This window comes from Acromyrmex echinatior, chromosome 1 (genome assembly GCF_024713525.1).
Source record: "Acromyrmex echinatior isolate Ae372 chromosome 1, ASM2471352v2, whole genome shotgun sequence".
NCBI lineage: Eukaryota > Metazoa > Arthropoda > Insecta > Hymenoptera > Formicidae > Acromyrmex > Acromyrmex echinatior.
In genome coordinates, this window is record NC_141852.1 from 24217970 (window position 1) to 24242785 (window position 24816).

At 32.7% G+C, this 24816-nt stretch overlaps 1 protein-coding gene across 5 annotated transcripts in view; it reads left to right on the forward strand.

Moving 5' to 3' along the window:
* Positions 1-24816, forward strand: part of LOC105144209 (uncharacterized) — a 160881-nt gene that overhangs the window by 126356 nt on the left and 9709 nt on the right. The window lies entirely within an intron of this gene.

Sequence of the window (24816 nt, forward strand, 5' to 3'; positions counted from 1 at the left end):
GAATAAATTTACTTATAAAACTCGTCAAGCTTGAATGGCGGATCGTTTATACTACGAAAATGCGATACATTCGATATCTTTTCTGCTTAAAAATTGCTTGACTCGGGCAAACGTATATCCAAGATTGCTCATATTTTATTGGATGTTCGAAAAGCATGGCAGGTCGCTTCCTTTGTACTAGATAGTAAGAAACAAGATATCTTATAGGAGAAGTTTCGATAATACCGCGAGTAGATGGATCCTATGCTCTGATGTATTCATGAAAATATAGAAAGATGCAGAAATATGGAAAACGTATGATATGCTTTGTATTCGCGTTTTGTGATGGCTGTTCGGAAATAGGTAAACAAACTCGGGAAGCATACTATATTTATGTCATGATATAAATTCTTGATAAATATGGTTCTTATCAGATGTGACAATAAAATGTCAATACGATATTTGTCGGTTTGATTGCACTGTATTACAATTTTTGCACTAATCGTTTTTTTTTTCAATTATAAAGCTTTGTGTTATGAATTTTCGTGAGATAAAGCTAAATCTAGATTAAATAAACAAGCGCGAACAAATATGAATAAACAACTTAGGTCAACAAATGCAAACGGCAGTTGGTATTATACTCATAGACTTAGCAAGTCTTAAATGTGACTTAACATACATATTACCATAAATGATAATTAAAAATAAACTGAAAAGGAAAAGCAAAAGTAATATGAATAGATTAAACTCAATCATATGTTTGGAATCTGTTTGGAATGTTTATATCTGTGCGCGTATGTGTCAAAAATATATAAATAAAAAATTATTTCTAAATTATAAATAACACTTGCATACACATATATATAATATACACACACATATATATACATATATATGTATATATAATATAATAATTATTTATAAATGATTTTCACAAAGAAAGACACATGTGAGTACAGCACGATACTTGAAGCACATAAATTACAATATTTACATTTTTACAATATAATATATTATTTAGTACCTAGATATTGTTTCATTATTGATTCTTTGTATTTCATATGTTATTTATAATTTTAAATAATTTATTTTTTTTTTAAAAGAACATAGAATTTTACAAATTTCAACATATATAACAATTTCATAAAATACTTTATTACTCTTATATACTTATGGTATCAGAAATTATCTTTCGCTTTCAATAAAGGGTTTTCGCGGGTTATAAGAGATGTTCCATTACATCTGGGCCATTCGAAAGCCGATGATACCGCAATTTCCAATTTGGCATTACGCGCGGGACGTCGAACATAACGACAGCACAAAAGTCCCTCGAGTGAGCTTAGCTCATGAAGGTTCCATCGACGACGTACCGCGGATGACAAGTACGACGACGTCTATTCTTCGTATGTCGACGGGCTATAGATTCGCGAAATCATACCCACCCCCAATGACAGCCGAATAGGCGGATTATTAAGATATCGAAAAGCCTGTCTGCGATCAAGTCAAGAGAAAGTTGGCAGGGTGAGAGAGAGAGAGAGAGAGAGAGAGAGAGAGAGAGAGAGAGAGAGAGAGAGAGAATGACAAAGGAGGAGACGACGAGATAGATAGCGGGGAGGAGAGTTCAATAAATTTTCAATGTCTGGCAACTGGCGGATAGAAAGTGGGAAAGTGCGAGAGTGACTGAATCGGATCTTCTTTCGACGGATCGAACTGGTAACCCTGAAACAGTATCACCCCCTGATTACCATCGTATTAGGTTTTCGATGAGACCTTTTCCACCCTCTTCGCGTCTCACGGAAAATTCCTTCCACCTGAGTCGTAATGAAACCAACCGCTTCTGTATGTGGACGTACAAGAGGCTTATGTTCTTCGACAGACCTCGTTCGCCAACAAAATATTCCCCCCCATCTTCGACTTGGCCATTTCTCACTTCGACAGTTTCGATCGGTGCTTTCGCTTTGGACGAATGATCTCTCACGAGTGTATCCAAAAGGAGAGATAGAAAAAGAAAAAGAGTTATCAACCTTGAAATATAATATATTACGAGAAGAGAACGTTACGTGAAAATGATCGTGATAATAATTTATTTCTATTACTTTATTTATAAAGTATAAAGTAACGTAATATATTGAACGAAGAAAATATGCGCAGAATGTTCGCAAATTTTTCGCATTTTTGCGTGTATATAATTTGTTCTTTCTGTACATGACTTGAACGTATTCCATGTGAATCAATAGAAATGGCGAGAATGATGATAATTGAAAATGTAATGTAACCCTGAAAGTATAATTGAATGCGGAGACGCAGAGTGAGCATCATGAATATGAAGAAAGCTTATCGTATAGCGGCACACGCTATTTTACGAATTAGACCTGCACAGCCTCTCTGTCGGATTGGATCTCGCGCGGCAGTAAAATTTAGAGTGGAGAACGTGAGTAGACGTGTTAGGAAACGTGACACCGTACGTTTACCTGCATCTAAGAAACTCGATAGAAAGCATTTCAGATGTCTCACGTGAGCAAAAGGCCTCGAGAGTCTGTAAAGAAAAAGTAAGTAAATGTAGGATAGGATTGCTTCTCTGCAAAGGATCAAACGGGTTAGATCGGATGTCCCGTGAGCTGTACTGATGCATTTCTGACATGCATTTGCGCGCGTTGAACGATGCGCATGATGTATGCGTTACATCACCTAAAATCGATTACGAAAACGACAAAGAATTTTAGATGATTCTATCTTAGATATATGATGTAGAAAAATTTGCTTTTGCAAAAAATGATTTTGATTAAAAAATGAATTAAGAAGAACACATTAAACAATAATTAATCCCGCGCTTGATTACCCGCGTTAAATTTCCTTATAATTTTTGGTTTTAAATTTTGAGAGAAAGTCTTAATTGTATATTATTATCTTTATATATTTAATTTATACAAATAAATGATTTATTAAAATTTATTAAAATTTAGTATAATTTTTCAATGTATTTTTTACACATACTTTCTCTGGCATTTGTTCGTTTTCAAATATGCTATTTGCTTTAAGATAAATATAAAACAGAACGCAAATAAATTTTGTTAAATAGAAGAAATCTTTTTGTTTTCAATGGAAGAAAAGTATAAATAAGATTACAGTCTTTTTCTTGCTTAACTCTGTGATACCAAAAATTTTAAACAGAGTTCAAAGATTTTGAACATCCATTATGGCACGCCAAACAAGCAGGTTAGCCATTCCTGATTTTAATTAATAAAGTTGCATGATTGATGTAATGCAAACAAACGCTATAAATTAAAAAAACAGTGAAGCATTTTCAAGTAGCTCTCCTTCGACTTTTATAAGCTTTGAATCTACAGGATATTCAAAATAAACCATCCAGCATTTATATAGATAGTATACATCATACTGATTGTTAGTGATAGATCGAAAGCTTAACTATTTCTGAAATAATAATATATATTGAGAAAAATATTGTCTTAGCCGGGATTTTTCACAAAAAATGATTTGCAGATTTATAATTTTCGTTAATATTTAGATTATTAATATCTTAAAAAAATGCTTATTAGCATAAAAATTATTAAATTGTCAATTTAATAAATATTACTACTCGGATTTTGCTCATGATTATGTTTCAAGACCGAAAAAGATTTCGGCGCACGGTTTGCAAAATCAGATACCTATATATATAAATTTACATAATATATGTTTAACCGATATATACCTCCTTTAGTAAAAATCCAATTATATTCAATTATATTCATTAGTCTGATCTTATATTTAAAATAAGAACTGCCTCAAATATAAGATCTCATAAGCCAATAAAGAAAATTGTAATAGTATCTTAAGACATTACTTAAGATAACTTCTTAAAATAACGGATTATTAATACCGGCTTAAGATTCGCTTTGACTGAATATACTCTTGTTTAATTAAATTTATTCTATTCTCATCGATCCAAATTTGCATCATAAATGTTTTAATTATAAAATTTCTAAACACGCACTGTCCGTAATCATTTTATCTATTTCTATTTTATCTTGTTTAACAACAAAGCGTCTTCTTTCTATTTGTACTTTCTTGCAATACTTAAAAAATTTAGTAAAAAAATAAATCTCGATATAGTATTCTAGAAATATTTATTTTCTGAAAACAAGATTAATACTTTTATCTAAGATATAGGAGCTAAATGTAACAAGTTTCCCGTGTTTTCCAGATTTGGCACGCAGATGCTTTTTAATTTAAAATAGTCAAACATCGCCGAGGATTTATACTTTCTCGCAATGCTGTTGCCAACCAAAAATATAAAAATGCAAAGCACCCCGGGGACTGTCAGAACATCACGTGCGAATTTGTGAAGATAACTCCCGCTTAACGTTCTGATATTCACATTATGTTTTCGACGAGAAATGCACATTCTTTATACGAAATGATGTTCATTTTGCGCGATATCGCGAAATCTCAATCTTACTTTTATCAATTTAGACAGCCAATTTTCATTTACATACAGCGAGCCATTTCTATCAAGCGAATCGAATGCAATTGACAGAGCCAATTGAAGGACTGCGACGAACCGTAACGTACCACACAACAATAATTCAACGTCATTAATCGCATCCATTGTGTCCTTCCTGTAGCTAAGTGTCACGCTGAATAGGGAAATTTATCTTTTCTTCCTTTGGAACCGATTAGAATAATGTGTTACAGAATGCTAATTCATTAATTCATTTATATAACATACATATTGTTGACAATTTTATATATAAATATGTTACATTATGTATAAATACGTGAATATATACGCGAAATGCTAATTCATTTATTTAGCCATATATACATAATTGTTAATAATTTTATATATAAATAAATACATGTGAATGCATTAAAGATTAAACGGCGCGTTTGCATTATTTCAAACTTGGAAACTGATAATAAAAATTGAATGATAGGAAATGAAAAGAGAACGATAACATATAGATTTCTATAATACATCCGCGATTATCAGGCCGATAAAATACAATGGGATAAAATACGGGTAAAGCTGTCATATGCTATACGAGAAATAGAAGTTACAGGGTAATCGAGCACACGAGGACCGTTTATTTGTAGCATTGGTGTGCAATCACCACAATGTTATTTTACCATATCCATGAGTTCATACGTTACAAATGGCAATCGCGATGCCACCGGCAGTCTCAAGATCTTCGGTATATGTCGTAAGAAACTGTGGAGAAGCCACGATGCGCAAGCAAGATCTGTACGTGTGCAATATCGAAGTATGCGAGTGCATCTCGAAGGGTTAATGACGCTCGTCCATGGCCCGATTCGAAGTTTGTGCAACCGATGGAAATAATGATTTCGTGAATGCGAGCCCGTTACGGAGCGCATAGACATAGACCGGAATAGACATAACTGGTATTACGCGGTGTGTGAATCGTGCTGAGAATTTAGGGTTCTCCCTTGGTTCACCCGGATCTCGAAGAAACGCCATTACGGTCGTGATGTAACAAACTCGCATAGCGAGTTACTTCATTTTGATGTTCATTGAATTTCAATGACACCCGCTCGGAACGACTGAAAATTTTCTGCAAAATCCACCTGTGCGAATGATACTGCTGAACGTTTACTTAATGTAACGTGTCGTCTTGAGGGTATTTACGTTCTTCCTTATCTTCTTTGACATTAACATGTTACCGTATAAACGGAGAATAGATTGGCTCATATAACTGTGCTCTGCAAAGAGCAAGTCGTATTATTGCAGTATCCTTGACAGAGACCGAGAATGCTTGATTTCTCGCCCGGGTTTGAGGGCAATGACACGCCAAGGAGAATTCCGCGCCCGGATCCTGATTGTAAAAGGTCAACTGATCTTAACAAGCGCGAAACATAATAATCGGACACGCGAGCGGCCGCACGCTGACCCCTTTGTTGTCTACTACCGGATTCCAGAACAGTCTAGGGACGATAGTCGAGTAGCCTTGCATGCATGGCCTTATTAATTTGGCCCTGATTGATTTACCGATCACTCGAGATGTCAATTCGATGGTTCGAGGCCATCGGGTCTCCGCCACAAGCGGCAGTCGCGCCGACTTCCGGGCGACGAGTCGTCATCGTCGTGCTTGATGTATCTATTGTTACACGCTGACACGATCTACGTGTGTGTCGCAAATTGCAATACATCAGTATTGAATGTACGCGACACGTAGCACATCGAACCGGAGGGCGTTAGAAACGCACGACCCGTCACTTACGAGACGATGTAATTTCGGTATGAGCTACTGCCTCGCGGACGGTTTGTAACAAGAGCATCGTCTGACAAATAGCGTCACGACGTTCCCCATTGAGCGAGTCATTTTTTATTTAGAATTATAGGGCTCGTTACGTCAGTTTTCCTACACAGTTGGAAAATTTATGTAAATTTAACACATTTTACGTGTCGCAACGATTCACCCAATTCTATGTTAATTTAATACAAGAGAAATATACTAGAAAGTAAACACAAACATTATATACAAATTAATACAAAAAATGTAATATTCACGCAATTTGGAAACAAAATATGAAAATATTTTTCTCTCAGTAAAATTAATACTTATATTATATTAAATTAACGTTTAGCTTTTATTTATCGTAGAATTTACATTTTAAAATTGTATTATTTTTGTCATTTATTCAATTACTCATAAATTATGTTGTTTTAACTAAGAAATGTGGAGTATTAATTTAAGATATTCAAATAATATAATCATATTATATTAAATTAACCCTTAAGTAAAAATTTTAACAAGGACTGATTTTAATACAAAATACAAAATTTTTATCATGTACTTTATTGTGTATTTTTCGTCAGAACAGGACGCTAGTTTTAATTAATTAAAATTAAAGAATTAACAAAATCGAATATTAAAACTTTTCAAGCTTAAAATTAGTTTCTGTTTTTTTAGTTAGCATTTATTTCACTAAATATTTATTTCTCAATTTTATTTATTAGCATCAATTATTAGAACACTTATTGTTAATAAAATTTAAAAGATATAACGGATCGGGAATTTAACATTAACGAGATTCCAGAAAGAGTGAAATTAGCCATCATGGCTCTTTACGTGCAATTATCCTTTGTTCCTTTTTGAATGATGAAGCGATGGATGTCAAAAAAGGACGAGAATACTCTCATGAATAAATTCGCGGCCGATGTAATGTCCTGATCCTTCATTTTTTACTCGTTCATTGAACAAACTTGGTAGTTGTCGAACGATACAAATAGACGAATGAACAAAGCAAAAATATAACTGTAATTCATGCGAGCTTAATTAGCGAAACCTAGTAATATCATTATTATTGGAATTTAAATTGCCAAAAGGATGAATAATACTCTGCACGCGCATAACAGCTCGTAAAATAATCGCAAGCAATGTTTGTGGTAATTGCATCACTTATTCATGAAATGTTCTACTCTTGGCCGTCACAAAGGCAGCCTAGCCTTTGATAATTTCTCCGTTAACGAGAAACCTAACGAGAATAACGCTGACCAACGTTAATCTAGATCCGGCTTTTGTGACAATCAAGAGTGCACTGTGACAATTTAAGTGTATAAACAATTAATTATTTTTATGAGTACAATGTAGTATTGTATATTGATTAGAAATGAATAGATTTAATGAATAGATTTATAAATAGATTCGATATTTATTATATATAAGATCTTTCACATTGGATAATACATTTATAAATATAATTATAAAATTTTTATTTTTTCTAACGTTGATAATTTGACGTGTAATGATATCTGAAAAGTCCAATATATTCCAATACGATATAGTTCTAACATTCCTCTCTCTCTCTCTCTCTCTCTCTCTCTCTCTCTCTCTCTCTCTTTCTCTAACAATTAAAGTTGAATAATATTAACACATTGCCGTACTTGCTAATTTTCAAAAGTCTGTGCCATATGGTCGATGATTTATCTTTTTTATTATTTGTCTGCAAACGAGATTTCTCATTTCTAATACGAAACATATAGTTGTGTTAAAAAATATCTATACTTACTTCACAAGTAGCATATATTGGTAAGATAATTGATAAAGACGCGTAACATGATATGTTGTTAACTCCCTTGAGGATATATTACTTTAATAATATTTCATATCTCTGACTTTTTCTCATTACGATAAGAGTTATGATTTACGAGAGTTTTGCTTAACTTTCACTGTGAATTTACGATTTATCTCAACTCTATTCTACAATTGGTTTTATTTGTACGCGCGTGGTTGCCACGAGAAAAAAAATTACGGTAATCCGTATAGCGCGAGAGCAAATTTGCACTTTCACTGCATTCGGGAGATGTAAATGAACCCGTACCGCCTAAAGGACCAAATTTATTCGCGTCATGAAAATTATTTCACTCTCAGCGTTACTGCCCACTCGATCCATCGTCAGCACCTGTGCTGCTTCAATGGAATCACTCGATCGCAGTAAATCGAAAGATTGCACCGGGTTCTCTATTTTACCCCGTTTATCGACTGGTAGACCCTTCCTTCTTTTCCTCTACACATGCAGGTATACATAGACTTCCTCTTTTCATCCTTTTCTCTCCTCTTTTTTCACTTTTCACAATAACTTATTTCTTCAAAAACTGATTCTTCCTCTCATTTGACACGAAATAATCGATTTATATGCATACTTCCTATCTTCTCTCTATATATGTCTCCATGCTTCTGCTATCGCACAATTTCTCATCGCAATCATTAAGAATCTTCACAGCCGGTATCGAACGAAATGTTAATTCTCATAGATAAGACTGCGGGAAATGGCGGGAATGAGCGCTCGCGAACTTGAGAATAAAAGAAATTAAAGAGTCTCGAGGTTCTCCGAGACTCATAAAGTCGAACATCGGATGGAAACGCCAGAGAAGCGCGAGTCAGAAGACAAAATGTAGGAAAGTGGGGCAAGAAAAAAAAAAGAATAAATTAATGAAATAGAAAAGAATTAGGAAAGAAAGTACAAAAAAGAAAGAAAAATGAAAACGTCCGGTGATGAACGGTCCAAAGTTAATTTCATCGCGTTTTAATTATAACGACACCGATAATAATATTATATGGGTTTGATACCCAATGATGCATAAAATTTCATTGCCACCAGTTCTGCTAAATTACAACAAATGGGTTGTAATTGTGAGACTTGCAAAATAGAACGGACAATTGATGGTATAAAAGGAGGGAACGCAATTAATTATTAATTAATTGAGCTTGGTTCTTACTATATTTTTATTGAGAAAAAAATCAGTTTAACAATATCGAGGAGACTTATCGATATTTTACATAAGGAAAGCAGCATCGCAACATAAAGGGATACACCGACATGTCCCGAGGCCAGACAGACTTCAAATCGATATTCACGCTTCTAATCGCACGCTCGTGTCGCCTTTACATATTCACCGTCTTCTTGCAGAAGCTTTTTATACAAGCCTTCCTCTCGTGTCTGCTTTTGGCAGAATGACGGTTTCTCGACGGCTACGAGTCTCTTCAAAACGATATTTCCTTAAAAGCGCCGAGCGGGCTCTCTTCTCAGCTTCTTTGTACCACCTTGTACTTTAACTCATCCGCGGGGATTCTTTGTCCTCTTATAAGAATAAAGAAAAAGGCGAGCTGTATTCTCCGGGATGAACCGACTTGCTAAACAGCCGCGAATGAATGTTCCCGATAGACCTCTTGGTTTTCAACCGTGATAATTACGATCGTAATATGAACACTATTTTAATGAGACGATCGACTGATTCCAGTCTGCAATCGTGAATTATTCCTCACGTAATGAGCGGATGCAATCAAGTATGGGTAACGTCATTTGCTAAAGCTTTCGTCGAACGTCAGCAGATCTAATGTTCGAAATTCACGTTATCAAGAAGACTCCAATGAAGGATATAATTACGACGTAATGTATACGAAGAATTTTAATTCAATTCATGATTTTATAAAAGATGTGTCTTAGCAATTAAAGAAAATTAAATTATTATTCTATTTCTCTCTTTTATGTTAAATTATTACAAGTCTATTTTTCTCTTTTATATGATTTCTGTAAAATTATTGTGTTACATTTCACATGTATTTTCTATATGGCTTCAAAATTGCATAATAATTATTACATTTTAAAAATATGTCATTTTATATTTTTACACGTTCATTTTACAGTATTAAAGTTTAATATTCACTTCGGAAAAAAATTCTTGTGCCTTATAAAATTTTTTGCCAACTCTGTTGCTATAGTAACGAAGAGAACTGTGATACGTTCCATTTAACACCATCGACAAGCGCAGCTCTTTTACGCGGTCTCCAAGAAAGCTTCTTTCAGCTTCACAAGGCGTACGAAGCTTTGAAAAGTTCGCGTACCGTACCGGTGAACGCGATAATCGAACGATGTGCTCGAGTGGATTTTGCTACGAGAGATGTCACAAAAATTTCTCATTGAGTCCGCCATACCATTCCGAAATATCCGAAATCGAGAATCGCATGACGATACGCCATGACGATTCGCTCCACTGGTGGACTCGTTCACAGTTTCCCCGTTTCTCTTTTCCGTCAGAAAACCAGTAGGCAACTATCGTACGAGAAGATATATAACCCGAATCCATTACGGCATCCTTTAAACTTGTGAGAATTTATCACGAGCCGATAGTCATTCGACCGTAATCTTGCACGAGTAACCCCGCTTTACCAAAGCTAGACACCGTACGATCGGCTTTTAGAGGAACACCCACTATTTCCGCTTATCGATCTGGAAATCACTCTCACCTCGGTGGCGATTTTCGAGCGCGAAAGTACGTACGGACACGCACATATCGCACGATATAGTCGCTGATAGATTCGTTCTATAACTGTCCGCAGGTGCAAGTTATCGATGTAACGCCGGATGACGGAAAGCTTTCGGAAGCTTTACACGGTAAATCCATATGTCATCCCACTTTTTATGCTTTCGAAAAGCTTTGAGAAACTTGCTATTTCATTTAACCTTTCTGTAATGTTTATATTTTTATAAATTACATAAATTTTGCAAGGTAAATAAATCAAGAAAATAAGAAAAAAAAATTGTCGCGAAAAAATGTGACAGATTAATCTCACTTTTTCCTGATTTATTGAAATCACAATTTTATTTCTCTCGGTGTAAAAAATTGTGAAAAAGTTATAATGATAAATTAATTTCTACAAATATTTTTCAATTAAATAAAAATAAATTATGCGCTTTAAATGAATATTTAATAATTCACTTTAAATTTAATAATTTTTTTCAAATTTAAACTTTTGCATTAAAAATAATTAATTAACGCTGTCTAATCATTAATTAACTAATGATAATTAACTCGTCAATATCAGTTAATTAGTACGTATATTGCATAATATCTGCATGTGAGAGAAATAAAAAAGAGAATAACTTGAACTGTGAATACTGATAATAAACGATGATAGATACGTATAAGAATAATTATAGGATTAAGGGGATCCTAAAGTCTCCTGTTTTACCGATTAAATCATGTAATTTTTGTATAACGAATACTTTTTTTCTCTTTCACCGATTCGAAAATCCTTTTTCAAGATTAAAGTATACGCATTAATACGTGTCTGGGAAGTGAAGTCTATGCCGAGAACGATCAAAAATTTTAAAATTGATATATTTTTTATCATTTCTTAGTGTAACATGGCGTCTCAGCTATTATGATAACATTTGCTTGACATGAAAGCTTTGTAACTTATATGAAATAGTGATTCCCACACGAACAAACAACGTCGAGTTCTTTGAATTAGACTTAGGATGATATTCATAGTCCATTCTTATTTCAAGATCGTCTTAAGTAATGTTTTAAGATGCTAATACGACCCTCTAATTGGTTCATGATATCTTAAGTTTGTACTTAAGATGGTCTTGAATATAAAAATCGACTATGAATATCGCTTCTTATACGCTTTATCGCGACGAATTTGTATATGAAAATTGACACGAATGTGCGACTGCATATATCATAAGTTGTGTGAGATATTGATGTGGTAGTATATAAAAACATGTCGATGCGCGATGTGGCATGACCTCTGGTGACTTCGTCGGAGTTCGATTTAGGATTCCCGATACGCGATTTTATATAGATTATAAATAGAAAGGTTCATTAGGATTTTGATCATTTTTATAACAATTAGAATTTCTGATTTTAATTTTCAGAATACGATGATTCATTTTCAGAATATTTTATTAAAAAATATGATAAGATTGTAATTTATCAAAAATACTTTTTTTTTTAAAACAAAGCAAGAGAATAATTATTTCCCAATTACTAAATGATAAATATGATTCCTTTAGTAAATTATTGTATCATGTCATAATTTTGAGAAATTTGTGTTTAAATTTCCAAAAAGAATTATTTTAATATATCTTGACATATTTATACAATAATATATGTGTTGGAGAAGTTTTATTGCAAGCAAAATTAAATATATCTTTAGGATATCTTTTATTTCTTAGAAGAGGAATTTGGTGCGAATATAATTAAAATGATATTTACAATTAATATAGTATTACATCAAATGCGATTTATATAGACCATTAAAGATAAAAAAAATATTTTTTATTTATATTATTCAAATTTATTATTATATTATTCAAACAAGTTTTTCAGTTCGCTGAACGCTAATCTAATATTAAAGTTGACAAATTCAATTTAAATTGTATTAAAATCTCTGTACATAAATTCTTTCATTAAAAATTCAAATTTTTTTTATTTTAATCCGTCATATTGATCTTTTTATTCCGAATTCATCAACTTTGATATTGGATTAGTATTTGTCAATCTAAAAAATCCTTGAGTTTGAAATATAACATGACTAAAAAATATTTTTAGATTTAAGTAGATTCTCAGTAGTCTATGTAAGTTCATAAATATTTTTTAGTAATAATTGATACAACAAATATCTTTCAAGGACTAAAAATCCTAACATACTTAATTTTGATTACAATAAAATTTTTCTAACATGTCACGTTACAATTATAATACATTAAAATATACTAAAATAGCCCTTTTTGAAAATTCAACTGTAAATTTTTCAAAATTGTGATAGAATAATTTGTTAAACAAAACTATATTTAAAGCCGAAGAAACTACGGAAGACAATTACCTTCGACTTTGTGCATTGATTTCTGCCAGACCAATTCATGGTAAGCCGGTGTAATATTTTTGTACTATATTATACAGATACCCGCAACATAAACCACGAAGCGCTTATATTTACGGTTGAGTGCAATAAAAAAAAAACGATGTCACTGGGAATCCTGAGAAGAGTCATCGCCTCGGAATCGAGGGGGCTCTTCAACTTTAAATCGGTGCAGTGGGAAGCGTGTTTCCTGCTTCCACTTTCGCGAGCGTTTCTTCCCGGATCGTACCCTGAGTTACCGCACGTACGACGAGAGCAGTAAATTTTCGGGACTTCTATCCCGTCAAAGCGCCGCGAAACTATTTTACGTGAAGATCCCAGTCGTCGGGTTTTGGGCGACCGAAATGTACGAAGGAATGCTTCCTCGAAGATCAGCGATTTCCGGAAACGAGGCCGAAAGGAGATTACGTATGTGCCAATACTCATGGAATCCGGTCTTCACAGGAGCGGTCTTCGCCATCTTCACCCATCCGTTCTACATCCCTCTCTATGTCTCTACTAAAACGAGACATTGCAGTTTCGTTGATCGAAGTTCCTGCTTTTCACCGGAACATCATACATTTGTTTCCGCAAAGACCGATTGTCTTGTGCTCGAGAGTTTACGGGCACGTCGCCCAGCTCATGCTTGTGTGACATAACGAACGTATTTGGTATTCGTCGCAGCATCGATTCGCCGCCGAACGGCAATGCATCCCTTATGTTCACTGTGTTGAACTACAAAGCGGATATCGAATGGCTTTCCGCGTACGGGAAACCTATGTATTTCCCGTCAGTATTCTGCGAACCAGTTCTATTACCGAGGAATAATCATAACCGGAAAGACGATGGCGTATAAGCAGATTCTGTCGCGAAGGTTTTAATGGATAATTTTTTTCGTGAAATGGTGAGATGTGCGAATTAAGTAAAATAGTAAATAATCACGATGTCCCGGACTGTGCGCAATGCAAAATCGTTCGACAAATATTTTGCACATAAAATATTCATCGGATCTTACGTTGTACTCAACGGTACCGAAAAAATAATTCATAGGACGGCAGATACGCTGGGAACTTTGTGGCTCTTCTTATTGGCGCTTGAAATATTCAAATCACGTTTGTACTCGTCTGAAGCTCTCCAAATCGAGGTATTCCAGACGAATGCCACGCTTTCGGGTAGAAGAAACATGCGAAACGTATTCTCTCGGTTAATTCAACCGGCAGGAATCTCTTCCAAGTTTCCCACAATTTGACTTCTGTTCTCTTTCCACATCAGAAAAATAGTCTAACTATTATTCTTCGCATTTTTTGTGAGAAATTTTACTGGCACATATGATTAAAGACAAACGAAATACATACATTCATAGAAAGTTATTCTTTTTAAAGCTAAATGATTAATATCTAGTTTTAAAAGATAAATTGTCATTAACGTCACAGTTCAATATCATATATATAATAATAATATGTAGATATATGTGAAATTGTGAACCAAGTATGTAACCCATTTTCGCATAATTTCAGGGCGAACAGATCAGAACTTGTTCGAAACTACGATGTGAATATGTAACGCAAGACGTCGCACGGGTTCACGTTAGCTTGAAAGCTATGTCTAAAGTTTGTTACCGCTATATTACATGACACTAATCCCTAATATAAGACCAATAATTTATCATAATTATAATATTTCATACATTTGTTTAATGCAATTTGTATTTGCGTTGTAAATTATGAATCAAATGAGTTACAATAATTGATTCGAGTACTAATCTTCGAGTACTAATATGATTTAATGAGAATGATAATAAAACATTTATCATAAATTTTACAACATAAATTACAAAGCGATATTACAAAGCAACATCCTATTAAAAATAGAACATTTTATGTGCAAGATACTTTGTAAGCTTTCATTACTTTAAGGTACCAATTATTCATGAGGGAATAAGAGCTATCGATTCTAAGCGATCGAGTATATAAGCAGAAAGTGGAATCTCTTTCAAGTGTGCGATCTTCTTTTCAAGATCAAACCGCGTAAGCCTGGCTGATAATGCAAAGTTAGATAAACTCTGCCTTTCGAATCACGCAAATCTTAGGGTGATCGCGGATCCCAGATCTAAAGCGAATTCGCGCTCCCGTTAACCACTGAAGACGGTAAAATTGGAAGGTGGTAATCCGAGCCAGGACACCCCGAATTCACTTAACCCACCAGTTTCAGAGATTCTTCGCAAGCCACTTCTAGCGGAGATCTTCGAAGTGAAAACGTTCGAAAGAGGATAGGCGCTGCGGAAATTGGTAGCTTCTTCGATGCTAGCAAGCCCGGCTTTGCTTTTCCCTTCGCGAAGGAACAAGGTAAACCGGTTAAAAGGCGATGCACAGAGAAGCAATATCCGCAAGCAGTCGGATCTTTCTGAGCAAAAGAAATTCTGCAGGGAGATCAACTACTATTTTAAGAAAAGTCCGTCTGACGAAATAAATGTGATGCGCGCTTTAAATAGTTTTCGATTTAAAACTGTATTTATTCGATGAATAATTTTGACAAATGTACTCTTTAAAGGTAATTTTCCTGGTAGAAATATATTTTATAAATGTAGATAAAGAAGACGATCTCACAGATGGTCCGTATTCATAACTTATTTTTATTGATAAATGCGTCTTTAAATGCACATTTAGCATATATAAACCAATATATGGTATAAACCAATATTCATAGTCAGACCTTATATTTAAGATCATATTGCAATCTTAAAATATTAACCAATTATTACAAACCAATCACATATCAACATCTTAAGATATTACTTAAGACGGTCTTGAATATGAACGAACTATGAATATCATCTATAGCTTACGTTACATGTACTATAAGCTTTCAGAATTACATAGAGTTGGAAAATTTATCTTAAATTTAACATAAGATGAATATGTTAGAAAGTAATGAAAATAATAAATATTATACAAAAAATTAACACAAAAAACGTAACACTGACAATTTGTTAAGCAATCATATTTTTTCATTAAAATTAACATTTATAATATGTTACATTAACATTTCATTTATTTATCTCAGAATTTATACTTTAGAAAACGTTATTCTTATGTTATTTGTTTACTTATAAGTTGTATTATTTTAACACTAAAAAATGTTGAATAATACAATTTAATCAATTTAATACAAAATACTAAAATAGCACAATCACATTGTGTTAAATTAATACGATATTAAAAATTTAATACGAAATTTTAATAAGGACTTTAGTGAACTGTTTCTAACAGAAATACAAAATGTTTTTTGTATGTACATATATAAACTTTCAAAATAAATCAACATATTTATTGATAAAATTTAGGTATGAATACTGACCATAATTTGATCATTTTAATCCTTTGTTTGCAGACAAAATTACTTCGAGATAATATTTTGTGAAAATAAGCATATATAATATATGAAGTACGTAATGTATATACGAAGTACGTAGAATATACATACATATATGCACTGAGATCCGAGCAAGTTTTCCGCTACAAAACGACTGAAAAGATACTTCATGTAACATCCCTGAGGCAACGCGTTATCATTCACTATATACAAAGAAAACATGCCCGAATGAGAACTCGTACACTATTATCGACATAAACCACAAGTATGCGAACAAGACAAATAATCCTTTTAAGAATCCCTCTAAGAAAATCGATTATCCGTTTAACAGTGAATTTGCACATATCAATGCGCCCCATTTACTATAATAGCGTTTCTTGGCTTTGGTTATGATATTTATTCCTTCTTCAAACTTGTAAACTGATTGTGTATTTTTCTTGATTATTTATAGTCACAATAATTAATCAAGTTGTAATAAATTAAAGTAAATTAAATTTTTATAACATTTGTGGATCAAATTGTAAGAATATAAATTTAATACAAATAAGTAAAATGTTTATGTGAGCTTCCGTAATTATGTATGTATTAATGCATAAATTATACATTCATAAGAGATTTCGTATACATAATGAGATTTCATACAAACAATTAAAACGTACTTACAAATGAAATTAACTACAGACGTTTTAACTCTAAATTTGAGTTCTCTTCAGTACGATAATTGATGAGATCAAGTACAAACGTTTGTATTCGACCTCACCAATTATCGCAGTAAAGAGAATTGAAATCCAGAGTCAAAATGTCTGCAGTTAACTTTATTTGGTAAGTACATTTGATAAGTACACAATTATTTGTGAATCTTATTGTCTCATGAATATAGGTATAATTTGTGCATTATCAACACTCAACACAGACATTTTACTTTTTTACACAATTTTTAATATATTTCGATTTAGATTATTTTATACTATATTTAGATTTAGATTATTGATTTTACTTTGGTGGACTTAACGTGATTCTCGCCGTTAAACGAGAACTTAATTATAATTTTGACATCTTGACGGTATTTTTTACAGACGTGGTGTATCAATACTTTGGTTGCGGTACGATTACATTTTCATCGACTTTTATATTTACGATTATAATATTAGAATAATTTCTTGTTAATTTGTAATGTGTTTATGAAGAAGACTGTGAGTTGAAACGTTTTATATTTTAATATTGTTTGTATGTAATTTTATTGATGTTGAATCTCAAATATATATTAATTAATTGTTAATCTAACATCTTTGCTCGTTTATTGATCGTTTTTTTTTTGATAATTTTACTTTTACTAAGGTTTTATTTAAGGTTTAAATTAAAACACATGTTTATATTTAAATAACATAACTAAGTAGGAAAATGTCTTATACAGTCTAAGCTAAATTTTAATGCTTAATAATATTTCAGTTTGAATTTATATAAACATCCAGTTCTATAAACTACGTGCCGATTTAATTTTCGTCTTGAAACGAAATCCTAAATTGAAACTCGGATGGTAATATTATAAATTAAATTGACACAAGCAATTTAATAATATTGATGCTAATGAGCATCTTAAAACGTCGTAAAAAATTTATTACGAAGAATGTTTATCTTTATTTTTGTTTTTGTTAAAAGTACCGTACTTTTTCTTGTTAATTTGAAAATTAAATTGCATGTTAAACCTAATTTAAAAACAATTATAGATAAATGTAATATTACAAACACAGCGCAATTTACCAGAATCGGAATTAATTTAATAAAATGGTGTTAAAAGCTTGTATCGTACAGAAAATTAATCATAATTGCACTACAATGACAACATATTTGCAATTAAGTGCGATTTAATGACAATTATATATTCATAGTAAATCTAACTGGCAAAATGATTGTGCTAGTGCCAATCAAACTTAACGAGAGCTGTTATCGCGTCGTCCCAGCAAATGTGCCTGCCTGACCTTAATACCCCGTGCAAAGCGCTATTCGTGCCTACGACAGCTCACACACTATTACACAGATTTCTATCAATTACGATCGGATAGCTAGTTGTCGTCTGTACACGGTCAATACTTTCTGATGAATTTATCCGTTAGATCAGTGCTGCGCAACCTTTTTTAAGGGTCGGTTTCAAAAAGGTCATTTTTAAAAATAGATAAAAATCTTTTGGATCGTATAATATTTATTTCGTTTGCGTAAAATAGAAAATATATTTTCGACTATGAGTTGATAAGCTATAAAAATTCACAGGTGAGCCACAGGTTGCGCATCACTGCGTTAGATAATTTATCTCCGATATGTCGCTCATTAATTCTGCCATTTCTCACTTCCGCGCGTGTATTTCTGCGCGTTATACTGTTCATTCAACGCGTTATGTTTAATCTCCAATTCATGTCCCGATATCAAGGAGATATAATATAAAGCATGTACACATGCACGCATATCTGCATGATGAAAGAGTCGCTCCAAAGTTCTGCGCATGATTTGTAATCAAATCGCTTGAACGCTTCGATAAACAAACTGGATTCACGGTACATTTAACCGCCAAATGTAATATGCGGCAAACAAGTTTTGCGAATGCACGAAACACCGTGTATGGCGCAAGTCATGCCCGCACGTATGGGAAAGCTGCACTTCCGCTGGAAAAGAGGGTAGGTAATCTTTCAAGGCGCGGTCGAGACTCGTGAGGGAAGAAACGTACATGTGAAGAAACATCGCGCGCTACTGGCATCGCGTTTTATGACGCCGCCTATCTCAACATATCGTGCCGTGCCGTGGTTTTATATGGCAACTATAGTGGCATATTCTTGAAATTACGCGCAGTTTGCAACGAAAGGCACGATATATAATAGCTGACGTAAAAACAGTGCTGAGACTGCTGAGTACAGTTTCGACTGACACTGCCACGATGGGCAGAGAATTAATTATTTTCCCGATCTTAAACGATGTCAAGACTGAGGGATAAATAGTAAATGTTTGAGTTAATTCGTTTGAGTGAATTGTCACTTTATTTTTTATCTTTCTCTCTCTCTCTCTCTCTCTCTCTTTCACCTGGGATATTTTTACACCCCAATTAAAATCATTATTATATGTTGTACATTAATTAATTACTATTTTCCGATTTATTAATATTTGGAAATTTAAAAATAAAGTAAATATAGAAACCAAACAAATATTAAACAGAACAAATATTAAGCAAATTAAATAGTTTATTATAACAACATTTAAAAAAACGATTTTGATTAATATAACGCTTTCTCATATAGTATTATATTTTATCCATCTCTTGAACGTCTTTAAGACATCCCATTTTTTGGAAGTGTTTGATATATGAGTTTTTTAGTAAAATTACATATTTAAAGATTCGTAAAGAATAGTTAAGAAAAAGAAAGAAAATATGTTGAATATTCATACAAAACAACATTTTACAACAACTTACATTTTTTATCTCTAGGGTATAAAAACATCACAGACTTCCCGAATTAATTTTGCGAAGCAGCTACTTTACTGCGTCGCTTGTTAAACAATAAAATTTATTACAATAAGAATCATTTGGAATAATGATTTAATCAACGCAGTACTTTTCTTGTAATATTTACTTACAATTGCATTATATAAATATGGTAGATTATTGATGAGAAAACCTGAGTAGAAACCAATCGCAGTAGCTATTAGAGATACCGAAGCTCTTCATCAAGTAATTAATATGCATGTACATACATGTTGTTGACATAACAACGTGTCGAAAAGAGCGGTTGCTAATTAAACTATGAAGTTTACAAGTTGTGTCGTATAAATATCTAGATAATACGAAAGCAAAACAGCATGTTGTCGAAGCATAATTTTAAAATTATGATATACTCGTATTATATTTCGAAACCGATGTAATGTAAATAGCGAAATTTGATCACAACTGTCGAGTTTTCATGACAAACAGTGACTTCGTAATATGAGATGAATTATCGAAACATAGTGAATTAACGAAGAAAATTTTTATGAGAATTTAATCAAGATTTATAATACGTACATTTATTAATAACAATCTTTGATGAACTGAAACTTATAAAATTACATTATTTTTTTCCGATATTCTAGATAATATTTCGATATGCTTTTACAATAAAAATTTAAACTCCGTGCTGTAGACATAACTTTTTGTATAAAAATATGAAATTTTACGGTCATATGTATCTGTATTAATTGATATATATATTTAGAATTATTTAAAGAAACTACTTCCTCGCGTTAATTGACCTGATACTTTATTAAATTATTAAGTAAAAACTTGTTAGAAAAACTACAAATATATTATTTTTCCATAAAAGTATATAATCTTTAAGGTCGATTTTCTTTTATTACTTCAAAAATGCTAATTTCTTTACTTGTGTCATTCTTCAACAAATATCTGTACGTTGATGCAAAAACATAACAGAGTAGAGTAGCAAATAATTCGACAAAGAATCGAGAAAACAAGAAGAACGTTTTTAGTTTCACGTAAACCTTTTAATTCCATTGCTGAAACTTCTTTGGGGCAGGGCGAGAGGTTCTGACGAGGAAATGGACGTGCTGAAAGAGACACGTTCGTTTTTCCTCGTGCTGAAGTGCGCTGACTGTTTTCATCGCGTTAAAACAGCGCCACGAAGCAACGGAGAAACGTTTTCGCGCTTTATTACCGCCGGTGTTGCATGAAGCGCTGAGTACGCTCTCAAGGAATACGTACACATATAACCGTACACTTGGATCGAAACGATGTATGTCTCATAAAGCGCATTTTCTACTGAATTCTCAACTACTTTCTTCTCTTCGCAAGTTATAATCCTCTGTCGCGTCGGTTTGAAAAGAGCGTGCTTTGAGCCACTTATGCGAGTAGATCAATTCCTCCTTCACGCACGTTGAAATTCTTTAGTATCCTTAAATTTGCTCATCGATAAATAGAATATTGAATGTACGGCTTGAATTCTCTCCGTCTTCTTCTCTTGCATTTATTTGAATAAAATAAAAAATAGGTATAAAATACAGTTTTAAATAGGTATAAATCTACGTAATAGAAACAATTACAAATAGAGAGAAACAAATATAGAGAAAAATATCGAAAAATATACGTAATAAAGATAATTACTAATAAAGATAATTATTTTATCTCAAATATATAATATTTAACGTCATTAATTCTCCATAGCTGACGCAAAATCTGTAATACAATTACTAACGCTGGGTCTGTAAGATCGATTTAATTTATGTTGACTAAAAGGTATTCATTAATTTCAAAGAACCAAAATGACAACTCGCATAAAAAGGAATAAATATTAAGTTCATTTTAATAACAATAATTTTGCAGATACATAAAAAATCTAATTGAGTGGTCGAATAGATTCACCGTCAGTTTCGGAAGGTTAAAAAACAGGTTTAAACAGGAAATGCATCCATTTTTATAAATCAAAGGCAATTTGCCACCACGCATTTATTGATCACGCATTCGCTAATTCATTTGCCACCGTATGATTTAATTTTATCAATATTACATGCTAATAATTCAAATCGAGAAGCTTCACGATCGCGATATCTTAGTTTACTAATGGCGCGTCGTACACCAGATTCCTGGAGCACGGAACGTTTATGGCGATCGTGCCAGGAATGCAACATATGCCCTGTGAACAACATATTCCCCGGGATCAGTAGGGCGAATAGAAACCGGAAAGGTATACCGGAGCCACCGAGTTTGCCCAGCCACTCGATCGAAATACTTAAGGAAGGATAGCTGCAGCTGGGATTCCGATATAACGCTGAACGCCGATATAACGACGTTTCTGTACGAAGATTAATGTTCAAATTGAAAACGTTTCTTGAATTTCAAGTGAATCCGCCCTTAATCGCTCGTTGCAAAATAATCGGAGTACGTCGACTCGCTCACTGGTAAACAGAGTGAGAGAAGACTACACGATACTATTACCCTTCAAGTTGCAGACTCATTTACCCTTCTCTCTTCGCGCATAGGTGTCGTGTACTTATTATGTGTGTATATTAATGAAATTGCTATTTGTTTGCTTCTGTCATTTTGACAGATGTTTTATTTGCCTAGAAATTCTATGTTTGAAACTGAAAATATTACTGACGAGTATAAATGTCTTTCAAACTCGTAAAAGAACTTCCTAAAATATTTCCCAGTAGATCCGGATCTACTGCATGTAGCACGCGCACGTCCAACTCTTTTAAGACTTAGTTAATCATATTTTACGAGAAACCTCTTTAGTGATCTCTTTCGAGTGCTTTCCGGCGTGTCTTACTGAATTCGAGTTTTAAAGCCTTTAGCACGTACGATCGATGGAACGTTTCTCGTTGTATGTTTCACCGGCCGATCGTAAAGGTGATGTTCATTGACGTTCCGCGGAAGCACACAGATGTAAATGTAGATGAGAATGGTGTGCCTCTATTGAGGCTTTTCGCACCACGATCCTCCAGCCGGGTCAGAAGGAAAAGGCATTCGTGGATTTAGTTGGGCGTGAATGGCGCGATATCGCGGCTTGACGCTCACGAAAAATCGATTCAGTCTAGACGCCGTCTTTGTGATACAGATTTCTGAATCGGCTATTGCCATCGCTCGATTACGCGTAAAAAGCTTTATGACTGTTCGTCCTTTCTGCATAACGTATCAGCTTTGAAGTTCGCTATATTAGAAGGAAAGCTTATTTGTTATAATACTTTTACGATCAATGTAACACAGTGTAGTTTCGAGAGATATATTATATTTCCAATTACGAAATGTAAGAAAGACCACGTATTTCTCAATATTATATTTAGAAAATCTCATGTAACATGATTTTCTATTAAATAGAAAGTTTATCCTATAAATGACATATTTTCGAATAGTTTCCATTGTGTATTTTCTATATACTCAAAACCAAATGTTATTTAAACAGAAACTCATTAGCATCGTCAACAACCGTCGACGTCGCCAGTCTATTTGAATAGTATTCCCTTGACAGATACTATCAAATTAAGAACATGTCTTTGTGTGTGCAACTTCGTGTCATGTTATATTCAGTAACAGCAGTTCTGTGTACGAAACTTTTTCTACTACGTAAAACTTTGGATATAGTCGAAGAAGTTGCTAACGTTGTCTACAACAGTTTTTACGCGAAGTAAAGTCTAAATAAAATATGAAATATCTTATAAATTCTTGATTTTTCAATGAGTTTATCTCAATACTTTTATATACAAAATAATAAAAGAAGTCAATTTATGTAAAAAAAAAAAACGAATATATTATAGATATATGGTTTTATTTTTAAGAAATTTTATGCATTGTAAATGCATTATTATACTTATAAAAAGAGTAACATTGTACAAAATGTAAAATATATTATTACGAATACTGATTACTTCTATTTCTTTCTTACAGTTTCAATTGTAAGAAAGATAATCTCTTCCAAAAATTGTATGAATCATACATGTATAGTGTTGTCATTAAAATATATATATAAGAAAATACAAGCGTGTTATGAGATCTGAATAATTTAATAGTAAAAATAATCCGGCAAGGGAAAGATTCTAGTTTTGGTTCCCAATTTAATCATCTGTAATGGATGCCATTAATATATGATAATATAAAAATAAATAACAGATAATGGAAAAAGAAAATTGTTAGAAATGAAATTTTTTAATTGAACAACAAAACTATAAAGAAATTCTCTATATAATTGCCTTTTATATAAAAAATAATTTTTGTTGTAGAAAGAGAGCAAAGAAGAGAGAAAAAAATATATATTGTAGTTACTAATAATACTGATGCAGAATGGAAAATATGTGTTAAAAAAAAATAAAAACTTGTCTTTTGTAAATAAATTTATTCTACATTGTTTATTTATATTTTTCTCTTTTTTATTTGAAAAAATAATTAAAAGCTTAAGTTCACTATATCATATTAGTATGGCAGCATTTATTTCAATTGCCGAAATTTGTTACAAAAACTGTCACATTCGACAACATTCGTTATCACAAATACTCTTAAAAAATTACTAAATCCAGTTTTTAAATTTTATTTGTCATGATTTTTAAATTGTCATGATGAAAGATCGCTAAAGAGATCAATATTTTAATAAAGAATAATATCTTAATTAGCTTCTAAATCTAAATTATTTATAATATGAGAATATTTGATATAGATTTTTATAAATATATTATTTAAAAAATTATTTCACACACACATACACACACACACAAAAAACAAAGATATTTTCCTTTACTAGTGAAAACAACAACTGTCTCAAGAAACTAAGATAACACAATTTTTTCTCAC